Genomic DNA, 17,661 nt, shown 5'->3' with positions numbered 1-17,661 from the left:
CAAGCCAGGAGGCTTGTCTGCACATAAACATTCTGGAACTAAGGGCCATCTACAATGGCCTTCTGAAAGCAGAACATCTTCTTCGCGGCCTGCCCATCCTTATTCAGTCGGACAACATAACAGCAGGGGCGCACATAAACCGCCAGGGCGGAACAAGGAGCAGAGCGGCGAGGGCGGAACAAGGAGCAGAGCGGCGATGGCGGAGGCCACAAAAGTTCTTCGCTGGGCGGAAAAACAGGCGATCGCTCTGTCTGCAGTCTTCATTCCAGGCGTGGACAACTGGGAAGCAGACTTCCTCAGCAGACATGATCTCCATCCAGGAGAGTGGGGTCTTCATCGAGAAGTCTTTGCAGAAGTGACAAGTCATTGGGGAATTCCTCAAATAGACATGATGGCGTATCGCCTCAGCAAGAAACTTCAGACATACTGTTCCAGGTCGAGGGACCCTCAAGCAGTAGCAGTGGACGCCCTCGTGACACCGTGGGTGTATCAGTCGGTCTATGTGTTCCCTCCACTTCCACTCATCCCAAAGGTGTTACGGATCATGAGAAGAACAAGGGTTCAGGTAATACTCGTTGTTCCAGATTGGCCACGGAGGGCCTGGTATCCGGATCTTCAGGAACTACTCATAGAAGATCCCTGGCCTCTTCTTCTAAGAGAGGATCTGTTACAGCAAGGGCCGTGCGTGTTCCAGGACTTACTGTGGTTGCGTTTGACGGCGTGGCGGTTGAATACAAAATACTAGCACCAAAGGGTATTCCCGGTGAGGTCATCCCCACTCTGCTGAAAGCTAGGAAGGAGGTAACAGCGAAGCATTACCACTGTATTTGGAGAAAATATGTGTTTTGGTGTGAATCCAAGAAGGCTCCTACGGAAGAATTTCAGCTGGGTTGGTTTCTCCATTTCTTACAAGCAGGTGTGGATGCGGGCCTGAAGTTAGGCTCCATTAAAGTGCAGATTTCGGCTTTATCAATTTTCTTTCAAAGGGACTTGGCCTCACTTCCAGAAGTACAGACTTTTGTGAAAGGCGTGCTGCACATCCAACCTCCATTTGTGCCCCCAGTGGCACCGTGGGACCTTAACGTGGTGTTACTGTTCCTTAGGTCACATTGGTTTGAACTTTTACAAACGGTTGAGTTGAAATTTCTCACTTGGAAAGTGGTCATGCTGTTGGCCTTGGCGTCCGCTAGGCGGGTGTCGGAATTGGCGGCTTTGTCTCACAAAAGCCCCTATTTGATTTTCCACGAGGATAGAGCAGAGTTGCGAACTCGTCAACAATTTTTACTAAAGGTGGTTTCATCGTTTCACATGAACCAACCTATTGTGGTACCTGTGGCAACTGAAGCCTTAGCTGATTCAAGGTCTCTCGATGTGGTCAGAGCTTTGAAAACTTATGTTGCCAGAACGGCTCGTATTAGGAAAACAGAGGCTCTGTTTGTCCTGTACGCTTCCAACAAGTTTGGGGTTCCTGCTTCTAAGCAGACGATTACATGCTGGATCTGTAGTGTGATTCGACATGCTCATTCTACGGCTGGATTGCCGTTACCGAAATCAGTGAAGGCCCATTCTACCAGGAAGGTGGGTTCATCTTGGGCGGCTGCCCGGGGAGTCTCGGCGCTACAACTTTGCCGAGCAGCTACTTGGTCGGGTTCAAACACTTTTGCAAAATTCTACAAGTTTGATACCCTGGCTGATGAGGACCTCATGTTTGCTCAATCGGTGCTGCAGAGTCATCCGCACTCTCCTGCCCGATCTGGAGCTTTGTTATAGACCCCATGGTCCTTTTGGAGTCCCCAGCATCCTCTAGGACGAAGGAGAAAATAGGATTTTAATACCTACCGGTAAATCCTTTTCTCTTAGTCCGTAGAGGATGCTGGGGACTCCAAAAGGACCATGGGGTATAGACGGGATCCGCAGGAGACATGGGCACTTTAAGACTTTAAATGGGTGTGAACTGGCTCCTCCCTCTATGCCCCTCCTCCAGACCTCAGTTATAGGAACTGTGACCAGGGAGACGGACATTTCGAGGAAAAGGATTTTTGTTAACCATGGGTGAGACACATACCAGCTCACACCACAACACACCGTACAACATGGCATTTAAGTAAACCAGTTAACAGCATGAACCAAAAAATCAGCAACAGGCTGATTGAACCAAACACAACCTTTGTGTAACCAAAGCAATAACTAATAAGTGCTGCAGATAGAGTCCGCACTGGGACGGGCGCCCAGCATCCTCTACGGACTAAGAGAAAGGGATTTACCGGTAGGTATTAAAATCCTATTTTTTCTCTGTATTTGATTAACATCAATGTTATGGAGTTGTGATACAGGTTGAGTCTCCCTTATCCAAAATGCTTGGGACCAGAGGTATTTTGGATATGGGATTTTTCCGTATTTTGGAATAATTGCATACCATAATGAGATATCATGGTGATGGGACCTAAATCTAAGCACAGAATGCATTTATGTTACATATACACCTTATACACACAGCCTGAAGGTCATTTTAGCCAATATTTTTTATAACTTTGTGCATTAAACAAAGTGTGTCTACATTCACACAATTCATTTATGTATCATATACACCTTATACACACAGCCTGAAGGACATTTAATACAATATTTTTAATAACTTTGTGTATTAAACAAAGTTTGTGTACATTGAGCCATCAAAAAACAAAGGTTTCACTATCTCACTCTCACTCAAAAAAGTCCGTATTTCGGAATATTCCGTATTTCGGAATATTTGGATATGGGATACTCAACCTGTAATTATCTCACATTACAAATGCTTAGTAGCTAGACAGTCATTAGGTCAACAGTAGAAGGTTGACAGGATCAAAAGGTCGATAGAGTCAAAAGGTTGACAGTCAGAAGGCCGACACACAACAATACAATTTTGGTTGTTGTTTTGTGTTTTTTTTTTTTTTTTTACCCCAATTTGTTGAAATGAGTAGGCAAAACCAAATCCCTGATAAGTAAACAATTAAAAAAAAAACGGGCTATAATTGGATAACCTGATAATGACCATCGAGCAAAAATAACAATACAATCATGTTTTTTCTCCAGCAAAAAATTACCAAGGCTAATAGGATACCGCGTGCTGAAAAATATGATGAAAATCCAGCAGTGGAATTCCTGATCTCGCTAAACACTGTTACTGAATACTGTGCACTAGAATCTTGTAAGAGTAGAAGACCTAATTCCACATGCAGAAGCGATCATGTTTTCTCTGTATTGTGTTCACATGCTGTTATTCAACGATCTCTGTGAATGAGATGCAATCAGTTTTCCAATTGTCGGGATCCCGGTCCCGGCACATAGGGACCATTCCCACTCGTGGGTATCCATGAAACCCACAGAGTGAGAATGGAACCTGCACGAGCCACCAAGCCCGCTGCGTGACGATCACAGCGAGCCCACAAGGGTGCTCTTTGCGCTCGCCCCGCTGCCGGCATTCTGGCGGACGAGATGCTGCTGTCGGGATCTTGACAGCCAGCATCCTGCCTGCCGGTAAATAGTATGTATTCCCTGTGAATACCTATTCTTTCCTCTTTATGTTATACTAGTTATCAGCCCGTCAAAATAACGGAACAACATACCAGTAATGTCAGCTCCGGCGGCTGTGCGCAACCAAACGGTGTAATAATTTAATTGCTTTATTGGATGCCATCTAGTAACCACCGGTGTATACAACACTTGAGTTCCCCCCATACAGACGAGGAGCAGCATTAGCCTTTCATTATATAGGATTAGAAGATGATTTGAAAATATAATTTTCGGAGATTTGTGTTTTACTTAGAGATATTACACCTGAAATAGACCTTTTCCGTAATCACTGTTGTGACCATTTAACAGTTATTTGAGGCGTAAATATGATAAAATGATAAATGAACTAAAAAGGAGGAACGGGTCCACTTTAAGAACTGCTATGTCATGCAAGTTTTATATTTGGTGTTTAATACTGCAATTCTTGTCCTGTAAAAGCTCTAATTTTTTCCATGTTTAGCAATAACTGTGAGCTATTAATCAAATCACTGAGATATACCAGATATTCTTACTAACTGGCTTTCAGTAGAGGTCTGCCAGCAATGGACAGGGTTTATCAACATCAGCAAAATTCCAACATGGGGGGAAATTTACTAAGCTCCCGATTTTGACCGAGATGCCGTTTTTTCATCAAAGTGTCATCTCGGTAATTTACTAAGCACTAATCACGGCAGTGATGAGGGCATTCGTAATTTTTTGCAAGTTCAGGTAAAAAATTACGAATGAATACACCATCGGTCAAAACGCGGCTGTTTAAGTATGAATCTCGGTCATTTACTAAGAAGTGCAAAGCAAAAAAAGAACAAACACTGCCGTGAAAAATTACAACTCGTAAAAAAGTGCTAAAAAAAAACAGACCTACTTTTTTTTTCCGTGATTGGATAGGCATGCAGGGATCCATGAGATCCGTGCATGTATATCAGTGGGAAGGGGTGGGAAAGTTGTTATTTTATTAAAAAAAATTGCGTGGGGTCCCCCCTCCTAAGCATAACCAGCCTCGGGCTCTTTGAGCCGATCCTGGTTGCAGAAATATGGGGAAAAAATTGACAGGGGTTCCCCCATATTTAAGCAACCAGCATCGGGCTCTGCGCCTGGTCCTGGTTCCAAAAATACGGGGGACAAAAAGAGTAGGGGTCCCCCGTATTTTTAAAACCAGCACCGGGCTCCACTAGCTGGACAGATAATGCCACAGCCGGGGGTCACTTTGATATAGTGCCCTGCGGCCGTGGCATCAAAAATCCAACTAGTCACTCCTGGCCGGGGTACCCTGGGGGAGTGGGGACCCCTTCAATCAAGGGGTCCCCCCCCCAGCCACCCAAGGGCCAGGGGTGAAGCCCGAGGCTGTCCCCCCCCATCCAATGGGCTGCGGATGGGGAGGCTGATAGCCTTTGTTGTAAAAGAAAAGATATTGTTTTTAGTAGCAGTACTACAAGTCCCAGCAAGCCTCCCCCGCATGCTGGTACTACATTGTAACACTGCCGTGTGCTGCCTGTCACTCAGTACAGGAGCACACAGCCGATCAGGAGAGTGCTACAACGTGGCACTCCCTGATTGGCTGAAGAAACCCACTTAGACATCAGTCAGAGTGGGTTTCTGGCATTCGTGGAAAGGAGTCCCATGTGAAAACATGGGGCCCCTTTCAGTTCGTGGCTCGGCTTTCCGTTTTCTTATTTTATGCAAGTACGTGGATTACCCCTGGATTTCCCGAGGAGCCTGGACCCCTGGATCTCGTGAGTATAATTTCTTCAACAGGTACCCCTTGGATTCTACTGGAGAAGAGGACCGACCTGCGTGGGAACTTAAGGTAAGTATGTATGTATGTGTGTATGTATGTAATAAAATTATACTTTCACGGTGTGTGTGTCTTGTCTTTTTTTGGGTATTTTTTTAGTAGTAGTACTACAGGTACCAGCGGGCCCGTTTTTCCGTCGCATGCTGGTACTTGTGGTTCTCCAAGTACCAGCATGCGGGGGAGGCTTGCTGGGACTTGTAGTACTGCTACTAAAAACAATATCTTTTCTTTTACAACAAAGGCTATCAGCCTCCCCATCCGCAGCCCATTGGATGGGGGGGGACAGCCTCGGGCTTCACCCCTGGCCCTTGGGTGGCTGGGGGGGGGGGACCCCTTGATTGAAGGGGTCCCCACTCCCCCAGGGTACCCCGGCCAGGGGTGACTAGTTGGATTTTTGATGCCACGGCCGCAGGGCACTATATCAAAGTGACCCACGGCTGTGGCATTATCTGTCCAGCTAGTGGAGCCCGGTGCTGGTTTTAAAAATACGGGGGACCCCTACTCTTTTTGTCCCCCGTATTTTTGGGACCAGGACCAGGCGCAGAGCCCGATGCTGGTTGCTTAAATATGGGGGAACCCCTGTCATTTTCCCCCCCATATTTTTGCAACCAGGATCGGCTCAAAGAGCCCGAGGCTGGTTATGCTTAGGAGGGGGGACCCCACGCATTTTTTTTAATGATTTTACAGTGTTTAATAAAAAAATAAAAAAAAACCCCAGCACGGATCACACAGATCCGGCCGAGATTGATTGTAAAAAAAGTCGGCAGTGTTTTGCTAATCACTGCCGTAAAAATAGGTAAAAAACCACGAATGACATCGACATCAGAAGAAAAGAAAAACCCGAATACGACAGCTTAGTAAATCCATCGTAATCAATTCAAAAAGTTGCAATTTTACACTGTCGATGTCATTCGTGATTGAACTTGGACATGAATTTGGAAAATACGAATCTTAGTAAATGTACCCCAGGGTGTTAATCGACAGCTATCGCCATCTGTTGTCTTTTATTTTTTATTTTTTTTGTAAAATGAGAACACCTTTTAGTTAGTGGTGCAGCTTTTCAGATTGCAGTCACTGCTTCATTCAGGGGGAAACTTCTACTAGAATAACCGCTTAACTTCAGAAATATCAGTGATCCATCTGAGCAGTGAAATGTGCAAGTCAGTGTAAACATTTTCTCTGCTAAGTACGTGCCACAATTTAAATTATTCTGATAATATACATGGAATCCCTACTGGCATTCCTTTTTATAATGCTCAATGCCCTTTAAAGATCAACAACGTATGAGGGTCTGCGAGGCTTTTCCTGCAGGTCTTTGTGTGTAGGTCAGGTTTCTGCGGATGTAGGCTCTGCACACGTTGAACATGGCACATTTTGTTCATCAACATGCTCGCTTACATTATTGATTGTAACATTTTCTTTTCCAGGCAAGCAGAAACAAACTACAACAACATGAATAAGACTTGGCAGAGTTGTACTTGTATCTCATTACACTGCTTCGTTCTAGTCTGTTTCTTAAAAGGACTGCTATCTGATTCATGTATCACTAAATAAATTGCCAATGCGAATGTTTAGAAGTGTATTACCTTGCAGAGAACACCTGAAAAAGCTATTTACTTATTGGGAAAAAAAAAAAAAAGAATCCTCCACTCTGATATATAATATATGGAGCCACCTTTCTTCTACCCCTTTCACACTGCCAATGCCGGATCCCACACGGGATTTGGAAACAGGTACTTCCGGCATTGGACCCTAACAGGCTGCTTCCTGACCCGGCAGATTGCTGGGTGGGTTGCCATAGCGGTGGAGGGCGGAGCCGGCAGTGGGAGCCCGGGAACCCGTTCACACTGCCACTGACCCAGTATTCAACCCGGGAATAAAACTGCTTTATTCCCGGGTTGAATTTCTGGGTCAGGCGACCCAGGATTTCGACCATGGCCCTTTCACACCGCACACCAACCCGTGTCGACCCAGCAATATGCCGGGTTGATACCGGGTTATTTGTGCGATGTGAAAGGGGTATTAAATTGAAGAAACTCACACCCTCATACCCCTTTCAGACTGCCTAAGGTGGGTCGCACGCGGGAGCCTGACACGGGAGCTCCCAGCATGCGACCCTGCTACCACTGACTGCAACCCGGCATATTGATGGGTTGGTGACGTCAGCGGTGGCATGGTGGGGGCGGCGCTTGGAGATCACATGATCTCCAAGCGCCGCCCATACACAGAGAGTGAACGGGAAATGAACACGTGTTCAACCCTACTCACGACCAGGGTTGAAATACCGGGTCACTCGACCCGGTATTTCAACCCTTGCACTTTTCAGACCGCACTTGAACACAGGTTTTGCACGTTCATGTGTCAATAACCCGTGTTCAGAGGTAGCGGTCTGAAAGGGATATCACTAGACACCCACTGTGGGTTCTGCAGATACCGTATAGACATGTTGGTAGAAAATAGCTGTACTGGAAGGTTTTTTTTGTAAACTATCAGTGGGGGGATATCTCAAACCTTCTGAAGAAGACAAGATGGAGAAGTTGTCATTAGTAACCCACAACATATACAGTAAATAAATCATACTTGTCTACTCTCCTCGAATGCAATGGAAACTCCCTAATTTTAGAAAACTGTCCTACGCTCTCGGGAGACTAGATCAGTCAGCCAGGTTTTGGCCGCTTCCCAGTGAAATGGGCTGTCTGGTTGCTTGATGACACATTGAATTGCGCTATTGTGGCTATGCTCCACCACTGTGCAATGGCAAAAACAGCGGTAGTGAGCAGTCTTGGGGGCGGGGGCAGGGATTACAGCACCACACTCACCCTCAACTCCCCAGGGACAATAAAAATATAAAAAATGTCCACTGCCCTCAGTGTCACTGCCTTGGCAGAGACTGTATCTGCCCTTAGTGCCTTTTTCCCATTTAAATGGCATCCCTTCTATATCAAATACTTAGGCATTCTTCTTCCCAGGCACCTTGGTGATTTATTTTCTCTTAACAATATACCCCTGCTCTGTATTCTTTGCAAGGAAGTGGATCAGTGGCTCTTATGACATTTTTCTTGTTTGTTCTTCCCTGACTCCTATACTTCTTGCAGACGACTCCGGTAGGACTTCCTCCTCGTTTCCAATCATAAGTTTGCAGTCTTATTCTGAATTTTATATGGAGAGGTGGTGGTTGGAAGCCCAGGTTAAAACATGAGGTGCTTTTGCAACCGAGATGCTGGGGACGCATTCAATTGCCTATGACCTCGTCCTATTACCAGGCCATTATCTTAAGTAAGGTTTTAGATTGGATTCTGGATTCCAGAGGGAGGCAGTGGTTTAAATTGATGGCCTTATCTTCATCTCTCCATTTAAGCATGCTCCCATGGTACTCACAGAGCAGCAAATTAAGTACTCAACCCATGGTTGGTCCAAGCTGAAGATATGTACGAGACTGCGCCCTAGAAGTGGGGTTTCCGCAGTGGTATCCCACCATATTCCTATTAAACACAATACCCTTTTATTGGTCAATAGCTGGGATTAGTAAAATGGGCCATTTAATCTCCGATAGTAGGTTTTTGTCCTTTCAGGCACTTTGTACTAACACCCTACTCAATGACCAAGGTTACTGGTTCTATTTGAAAATGTAACATTTTGTGTCTTCTCTTGGTGGACTCTGGTATTTCCGAAGGATATGACACTCTTCGAACCTCCACCCTCTTCACACTGCACCCACTCATCCGATTTCAGGTATATATAAAATCCTGCTGAACAGTCTCTTTGTCACTGACCCCCTCTTTGCAGAGGCATAGAGACATACAGGTTAACTGGGAAAGTTTTACAAGTTACAAGTGCTTGTTCCTCTAGTCTGGAGGTGTTGAAAACTCAGTATAAGGCGATGACAAGGTGTTATTGATGCCTGGACACTCTCCACAAATACTACCCCACTGTATCCAGTGGCGCACCCAGGGGGGGTTTCCGAGTACCCAGAAACCCCCCTCCACTAAAAAAAAAAAAAAAATTTTTTTTTTTTTTTTTTTTTTAGCTGCATGAGTATTATTAATGACTGTCTAGCGTCCTCTGCAGCCTGCTGTCTTCCTGGTGGCACTTGCAAGTGCAATAAAAGTTTACTTTATTTTAATTATAGTACATATATATCCATGTGCCTACATATATACACATGTATATACATACATACATATAAACACACACACACACACACACACACACACACACACACACACACACACACATATGATATATATATATATACATGTGTATATATATGTGTACTGTATATATATATATATATATATATATATGTATGCATGTTTAATATGCTATGTATATGTGTATATGGGTTCACTACGATCTCCCGGCGGCCGGCCTCCCGGCGACCAGCATACCGGCGCCGGGAGGCCGGCCGCCGGCTTACAAACAGTGTGGCGAGCGCAAATGAGCCCCTTGCGGGCTCGCTGCGCTCGGCACGCTACGCGCGCCACACTATTCTATTCTCCCTCCAGGGGGGTCGTGGACCCCCACGAGGGAGAATAAGTGTCGGTATGCCGGCGGTCAGGCTCCCGGCGCCAGTATGCTGGTCGCCGGGAGCCCGACCGCCGGCATACTGAAGACCACCCGTGTATATGTATGTGTGTGTGTATGTATGTATATATATATATATATATATATATATGTGTGTGTGTAGATATATGTGTATATATATATATATATACACACACACACAGACACACTAGTTTTACGGACCCAGCATATACTGGGTCACCTCAGTCCCCACCCCCGTGATTGGCTCCGCCCAGTTCTGGAAACCCCCCCATGCAAATCCTGCGTTTGCCACTGGTATCCCCTCTCTGCCGGAGGTACCATAAGTAGACAGGTACACTGATCCATATTTGGTGGGATTGCACCTTTGATAACTCCATTCTGTCATAAGATATTAGCCTTGGATTCAGAAATTTTAGGTCACTCTGTTTCCTCCAACCCTTATTTTTGGTACTCGGAAAGTCCTGTTTTCCCGATATAGAAAATCCCTTCTTAAACGCATTAACATCACTTTCAGAACAGTACTCCCGGTTCGTTGGCCGTATCATATCAGCATGGGAATGGTGTCACTGCCTTGACTTCAATATGGCCATGCATGATATTTGTGGCAGTGTGCTTTAGCTGAACTGACACTTTTTGTCCTGTCTTTTGGATGAAGTCCATTGGGGGAGTCAAGGGGGTGCAATCTATTCCAATCAGTGACATGCGGTGAGGTGCATGACTTGGGTAGCACACATGGGGGTGGGTCTGAATGCTGAGAGCCTGTCACAGCACCTACTCACTGTAACTCTCCCCTCACTACACTAAGCTACAGTGTCCATTGGGTCTCCTACCTGCATCCCTGTGTCTTCTCTTGCTGCTGCGACTGAGCTTCGACTACGACTTGCTGCCTCATCTCTTGTCTAGCTCTAGGGATCCCCACAAAGCTGGTGAGTGTCTACGATAAAAAGGATTACAATAAACAAAGAAGATGTTTATGTTATAAATATCTTCTGTGTATTATTCTAATAGTTTTTATATAAAATCTCAGGAGTTTGACAGGGAGTATGACAGTGAAGGCTGTTTGGACCTTTGCTACTGAAGTCTGTTGTAAAACTATTTTCTCTGAAAATAATTTATAAAAAAAGATTGTAAAAATGTCAGCCAGTATGATATAATTTGTATACATTTAGGGCCTGATTCGTGTTTGTAAGTAAAGCAAGAAAGGAAGCAACTGGGCAAAACCATGTTGCACTGCAGGTGGGGTAAATGTAACGTGCAGAGAGATTTAGATTTGAATGGATTATACTGTATTATTTCCTTGCAGGGTAAATACTTTCTGCTTTTGCATGCAGCCCACAAATACTAGACAGCTTTATTTTTATACTGCAATTTAATTTCAGTTTGAACACACCCCACCCAAATCTAAAACTCTCTGCACATGTTACATCTGCCCACCTGCAGTACATCATGATTTTGCCCAGTTGCTTGCTTTTTTTGCTTTACTTATAAACATGAATCAGGCCCATAGTTCAAACAATGGCCCTCATTCCGAGTTGTTCGCTCGTTCTTTTTCTTCGCATCGGTGCGATAAGTCGCAAACTGCGCATGCGCAATGTTCGCAGTGCGCCTGCGCCAAGTAAATTAGCACATAAGTTTGGTATTTTACTCACAGCTTAACGAAGATTTTTCATTGTTCTGCTGATCGGAGTGTGATTGACAGGAAGTGGGTGTTTCTGGGCGGAAACTGACCGTTTTATGGGTATGTGCGAAAAACGTAGGCGTGTCAGGGAAAAACGCGGGAGTGTCTGGAGAAACGGGGGAGTGGCTGGGCGAACCTGGGTGTGTTTGTGACGTCAAACCAGGAACGAAAAGGACTGAACTGATCGCAGTGGCAGAGTAAGTCTCGAGCTACTCGGAAACTGCAAAGAAATTTCTATTCGCTATTCTATTCGCAATTCTGCTAATCTTTCGTTCGCAATTCTGCAAAGCTAATATTCACTCCCAGTAGGCGGCGGCTTAGCGTGTGCAAAGCTGCTAGAAGCAGCTAGCGAGCGAACAACTCGGAATGAGGGCCAATGTGTGCTTTTCTTTATGTAAAGCATGTGTAGCATGCGTATAGAAAATAACAACTTGCACGTTTTCAGCTTCTATTCTGCTGCTTTCCACAAACATTCACATTGTAAAAGCTGCCCTTTGTTAAGACTGCTTTGCAAGAAGATGTACAATTAAGGAAGTCCTGCCATTATCCCTTACTGCAGCTTATTACGGTTTTGTATTGCTGGGTGATTTTCTTAAACCTTTTCAACGTTGTGCAGCTGCCCAGAGCCAAGAACTAGTGCTGTACTGGTAATTATCAGCTGCCTGTAGCCAGGACCTAGTGCTGTACTGGTAATTATCAGCTGCCTGTAGCCAGGAACTAGTGCTGTACTGGTAATTATCAGCTGCCTGTAGCCAGGAACTAGTGCTGTACTGGTAATTATCAGCTGCCTGTAGCCAGGAAATAGTGCTGTACTGGTAATTATCAGCTGCCTGTAGCCAGGAACTAGTGCTGTACTGGTAATTATCAGCTGCCTGTAGCCAGGAAATAGTTCTGTACTGGTAATTATCAGCTGCCTGTAGCCAGGAAATAGTGCTGTACTGGTAATTATCAGCTGCATGTAGCCAGGACCTAGTGCTGTACTGGTAATTATCAGCTGCCTATAGCCAGGACCTAGTGCTGTACTGGTAATTATCAGCTGCCTATAGCCAGGAAATAGTGCTGTACTGGTAATTATCAGCTGCCTGTAGCCAGGAACTAGTGCTGTACTGGTAATTATCAGCTGCCTGTAGCCAGGAAATAGTGCTGTACTGGTAATTATCAGCTGCCTGTAGCCAGGAAATAGTGCTGTACTGGTAATTATCAGCTGCCTGTAGCCAGGAACTAGTGCTGTACTGGTAATTATCAGCTGCCTGTAGCCAGGAAATAGTTCTGTACTGGTAATTATCAGCTGCCTGTAGCCAGGAAATAGTGCTGTACTGGTAATTATCAGCTGCATGTAGCCAGGACCTAGTGCTGTACTGGTAATTATCAGCTGCCTATAGCCAGGAACTAGTGCTGTACTGGTAATGATCAGCTGCCTGTAGGCAGGAACTAGTGCTGTACTGGTAATTATCAGCTGCCTGTAGCCAGGAAATAGTTCTGTACTGGTAATTATCAGCTGCCTGTAGCCAGGAACTAGTGCTGTACTGGTAATTATCAGCTGCCTGTAGCCAGGACCTAGTGCTGTACTGGTAATTATCAGCTGCCTGTAGCCAGGAACTAGTGCTGTACTGGTAATTATCAGCTGCCTGTAGGCAGGAACTAGTGCTGTACTGGTAATTATCAACTGCCTATAGCCAGGAACTAGTGATGTACTGGTAATTATCAGCTGCCTGTAGCCAGGAACTAGTGCTGTACTGGTAATTATCAGCTGCCTGTAGGCAGGAACTAGTGCTGTACTGGTAATTATCAGCTGCCTGTAGCCAGGAACTAGTGCTGTACTGGTAATTATCAGCTGCATGTAGCCAGGACCTAGTGCTGTACTGGTAATTATCAGCTGCCTGTAGCCAGGACCTAGTGCTGTACTGGTAATTATCAGCTGCCTATAGCCAGGAAATAGTGCTGTACTGGTAATTATCAGCTGCCTGTAGCCAGGAACTAGTGCTGTACTGGTAATTATCAGCTGCCTATAGCCAGGAACTAGTGCTGTACTGGTAATTATCAGCTGCCTGTAGGCAGGAACTAGTGCTGTACTGGTAATTATCAGCTGCCTGTAGCCAGGAACTAGTGCTGTACTGGTAATTATCAGCTGCCTGTAGCCAGGAAATAGTGTTGTACTGGTAATTATCAGCTGCCTTTGGCCAGGAACTAGTGCTGTACTGGTAATTATCAGCTGCCTGTAGCCAGGAACTAGTGCTGTACTGGTAATTATCAGCTGCCTGTAGCCAGGACCTAGTGCTGTACTGGTAATTATCAGCTGCCTGTAGCCAGGACCTAGTGCTGTACTGGTAATTATCAGCTGCCTGTAGCCAGGAACTAGTGCTGTACTGGTAATTATCAGCTGCCTGTAGCCAGGAACTAGTGCTGTACTGGTAATTATCAGCTGCCTGTAGCCAGGAACTAGTGCTGTACTGGTAATTATCAACTGCCTGTAGCCAGGACCTAGTGCTGTACTGGTAATTATCAGCTGCATGTAGCCAGGAACTAGTGCTGTACTGCTAATTAATAGCTGCCTGTAGCCAGGAAATAGTGCTGTACTGGTAATTATCAGCTGCCTGTAGCCAGGAACTAGTGCTGTACTGGTAATTATCAGCTGCCTGTAGCCAGGAATTAGTGCTGTACTGGTAATTATCAGCTGCCTGTAGCCAGGAAATAGTGCTGTACTGGTAATTATCAGCTGCCTGTAGGCAGGAACTAGTGCTGTACTGGTAATTATCAGCTGCCTGTAGCCAGGAACTAGTGCTGTGCTGGTAATTATCAGCTACCTGTAGCCAGGAAATAGTGCTGTACTGGTAATTATCAGCTGCCTGTAGGCAGGAACTAGTGCTGTACTGGTAATTATCAGCTGCCTGTAGCCAGGAACTAGTGCTGTACTGGTAATTATCAGCTGCCTGTAGCCAGGACCTAGTGCTGTACTGGTAATTATCAGCTGCCTGTAGGCAGGAACTAGTGCTGTACTGGTAATTATCAGCTGCCTGTAGCCAGGAACTAGTGCTGTACTGGTAATTATCAGCTGCCTGTAGCCAGGAACTAGTGCTGTACTGGTAATTATCAGCTGCCTGTAGCCAGGAACTAGTGCTGTACTGGTAATTATCAGCTGCCTGTAGCCAGGAACTAGTGCTGTACTGGTTATTATCAGCTGCCTGTAGCCAGGAACTAGTGCTGTACTGGTAATTATCAGCTGCCTGTAGCCAGGAAATAGTGCTGTACTGGTAATTATCAGCTGCCTGTAGTCAGGAACTAGTGCTGTACTGGTAATTATCAGCTGCCTGTAGCCAGGAAATAGTGCTGTACTGGTAATTATCAGCTGCCTATAGCCAGGAAATAGTGCTGTACTGGTAATTATCAGCTGCCTGTAGCCAGGACCTAGTGCTGTACTGGTAATTATCAGCTGCCTGTAGCCAGGAAATAGTGCTGTACTGGTAATTATCAGCTGCCTATAGCCAGGAAATAGTGCTGTACTGGTAATTATCAGCTGCCTGTAGCCAGGAAATAGTTCTGTACTGGTAATTATCAGCTGCATGTAGCCAGGAACTAGTGCTGTACTGGTAATTATCAGCTGCCTGTAGCCAGGAAATAGTGCTGTACTGGTAATTATCAGCTGCCTATAGCCAGGAAATAGTGCTGTACTGGTAATTATTAACACCCACAGGTACAATTGTTATTCTGCTACCTTATATACTGTACCTTGTATATCGTACAGCTTTTAGATTGTAGGCTAGTTTGGGCAGAGCCGTGTTTACTTTCCTTTAGTGTCATTGTATATGATTTGTTTGTATTACTTTTCTTTCAATGTACAGCACACTGGGGAATATGTAGGTCCTTTTACAAAGATATATGTGAAATTCCTTGCAGTACATTTCTGTTTCAGCAGAGAATATTTTGTACTATGAATGAAAAGTATGCAGTGCACAGGGCCATCTTAACAGCATTATAGGCCCAGGACAAAACGATGCACTGGGGCCCCCACACACCCTCTCATTATTAAAATAATTCATAACTTACTACTCCCACGCCATCTCTACACATGCTTCCATACACTGAATGACTATCAGCATTCTGATTGGTGGATAGCTCCTGTCCACCAATCAGCATGCTGACAGCTGTTCACTGTCAGGTTGCAGGTTGGGAGGCAGACAGAGAATGCTGCCTGGCCACTCTGATTACATGTAATTCACAATCAGTGCGGCTGGGCAGCATTCTCTACACCGGCGCTGGCTGTCTTTCCAATAATTAAAATAACTATGGATGATTGAAAAACACTTGTATTTATTAACTGACACTAATTAGTGAATAAAAACATGAATAAAATATAAAATTCACACAATCATATAAAATTAAGGGCATATATGGAGCTGAGAAAAAATTCAAATGTGCTGCTAATGAGTGTCCACTGAGGATCCCGGACTAGAACACTGGACAAAAGTTCACTTCTGATGAAGCTAGGTGACCGTGCCTAGGGAAACGCGTTAAGTGTGAAAAAGCTGCCATCACCACTATCACCAGTGCTCCACTTCATCACAGGATCCAGATATGGACTTTTGACAATCTATTTTGGAACACCTGCCTTGGATTTGTTCTCTGTGGGACATATCAATTACAGCATTCATCGGAGAGACCCAGCTTGAATACAAGTGATACAGCTCGCCTGCTGTTTTCAAAAGCAATTGGAAGCCTCCGCATATACGGGTAAAACCAGCTGTATTCCATTTCTCTTCCCCAGGGAACTTTTGTCCAGTGTTCTAGTCCGGGATCCTCAGTGGACACTCATTAGCAGCACATTTGAATTTTTTCTCAGCTCCATATATGCCCTTAATTTTATATGATTGTGTGAATTTTATATTTTATTCATGTTTTTATTCACTAATTAGTGTCAGTTAATAAATACAAGTGTTTTTCAATCATCCATAGTTGTTTTAATTATTGGAAAGACAGCCAGCGCCGGCTTACTTGCCTTTTGTTGTAAAAACTCTGTATTGGGACTGACAATCCCTTGCTGGCAGCTGTGACAGCGCGTCTGGAATTGTTCTTCTCTTTAGCATTCTCTACACGCCTCCCAATCAGCTCTGGAGGCATCAGATCCACCTCCAACCTAGCCAGCCTCTGCTCGAAAAGCCCCTAGAAATGTGAGACCCTGGGCAACTGCCCACCGTGGCTGTACATTAAGATGACCTGGGCAGTGCGTGCATATTCTGCTTTGTAAATCAAATTTCTATACTAGAAATATGTTGTGAGGGCTGCGCTAATACCTTAAGTTTAAGTAGCAGCTAAGGAAGTAAGGGATTCCACTGGCCCTGTTAAATGTGTATAGGTTGGTTACACCCAGCGCTGGGAGTAACCAACCTATACACAATCAAATTTCCATTTTGTAGCTGGTTCATTTTGCCATACATATTCACCATTTATTTTTTTTATTTTGCGGAGCTTTTATTTTAAGTGCAAAATAAAATAGATATACTGTATATATAATATCTGTTACCTCAGTAGTGCCCCATAATAGACAACTCTTCTCTTCTTTGCAGATTTCCACTATAGAGAAAGTGCGGGGTTATCCCATAGTAAAATCCAGTTCCCGGATAGTGCCATTGTGCAAGACTTCTGTGAGCTGTGGGGAACAGGGTAATCAACAAGGCTAGCATTCAGTATGCTGCCTGTTGGGATCCCGGCGCTCAGTATACCGGCGCCTGAATCCCGACACCCGGCATACCGACAACTATTCCCACTCTTGGGGGTCCACAACCCCCCTGGAGGCACAATAAATAACGTGGCGCACATAACGCGCCACCATGGCCGCATCGTGGCGAGTGTAGCGAGCCTGCAATTGGCTCATTTGCTCTCGCCCCCCTGCCGGCATGCCGACGATCGGGATGCCGGCGATTGGGATCCCAGCGCTGGTATGCTGGCCGCCGGCCACTCATACTACACCCATCAACAGGATTTGGACCCATAGAGTGATAATGGGGGTAATTCAGAGTTGATCGCTGCAGCTAATTTGTTAGCAGTTGGTCAAAACCATGTGCACTGCAGGTGTGACAGATGTAACATGTGCAGAGAG

The 17,661-nt window shown here is 45.1% G+C and overlaps 1 protein-coding gene across 1 annotated transcript in view; it reads left to right on the top strand.

The window, feature by feature from the left end:
* Positions 1-17,661, top strand: part of ELOVL6 (ELOVL fatty acid elongase 6) — a 188,786-nt gene that overhangs the window by 63,553 nt on the left and 107,572 nt on the right. The window lies entirely within an intron of this gene.

The sequence above is a fragment of the Pseudophryne corroboree genome, chromosome 1 (assembly GCF_028390025.1).
Source record: "Pseudophryne corroboree isolate aPseCor3 chromosome 1, aPseCor3.hap2, whole genome shotgun sequence".
Taxonomy (NCBI): domain Eukaryota; kingdom Metazoa; phylum Chordata; class Amphibia; order Anura; family Myobatrachidae; genus Pseudophryne; species Pseudophryne corroboree.
The sequence above is the reverse complement of the archived record's forward strand: the minus strand, read 5'-3'. Positions and strand labels throughout refer to the sequence as shown.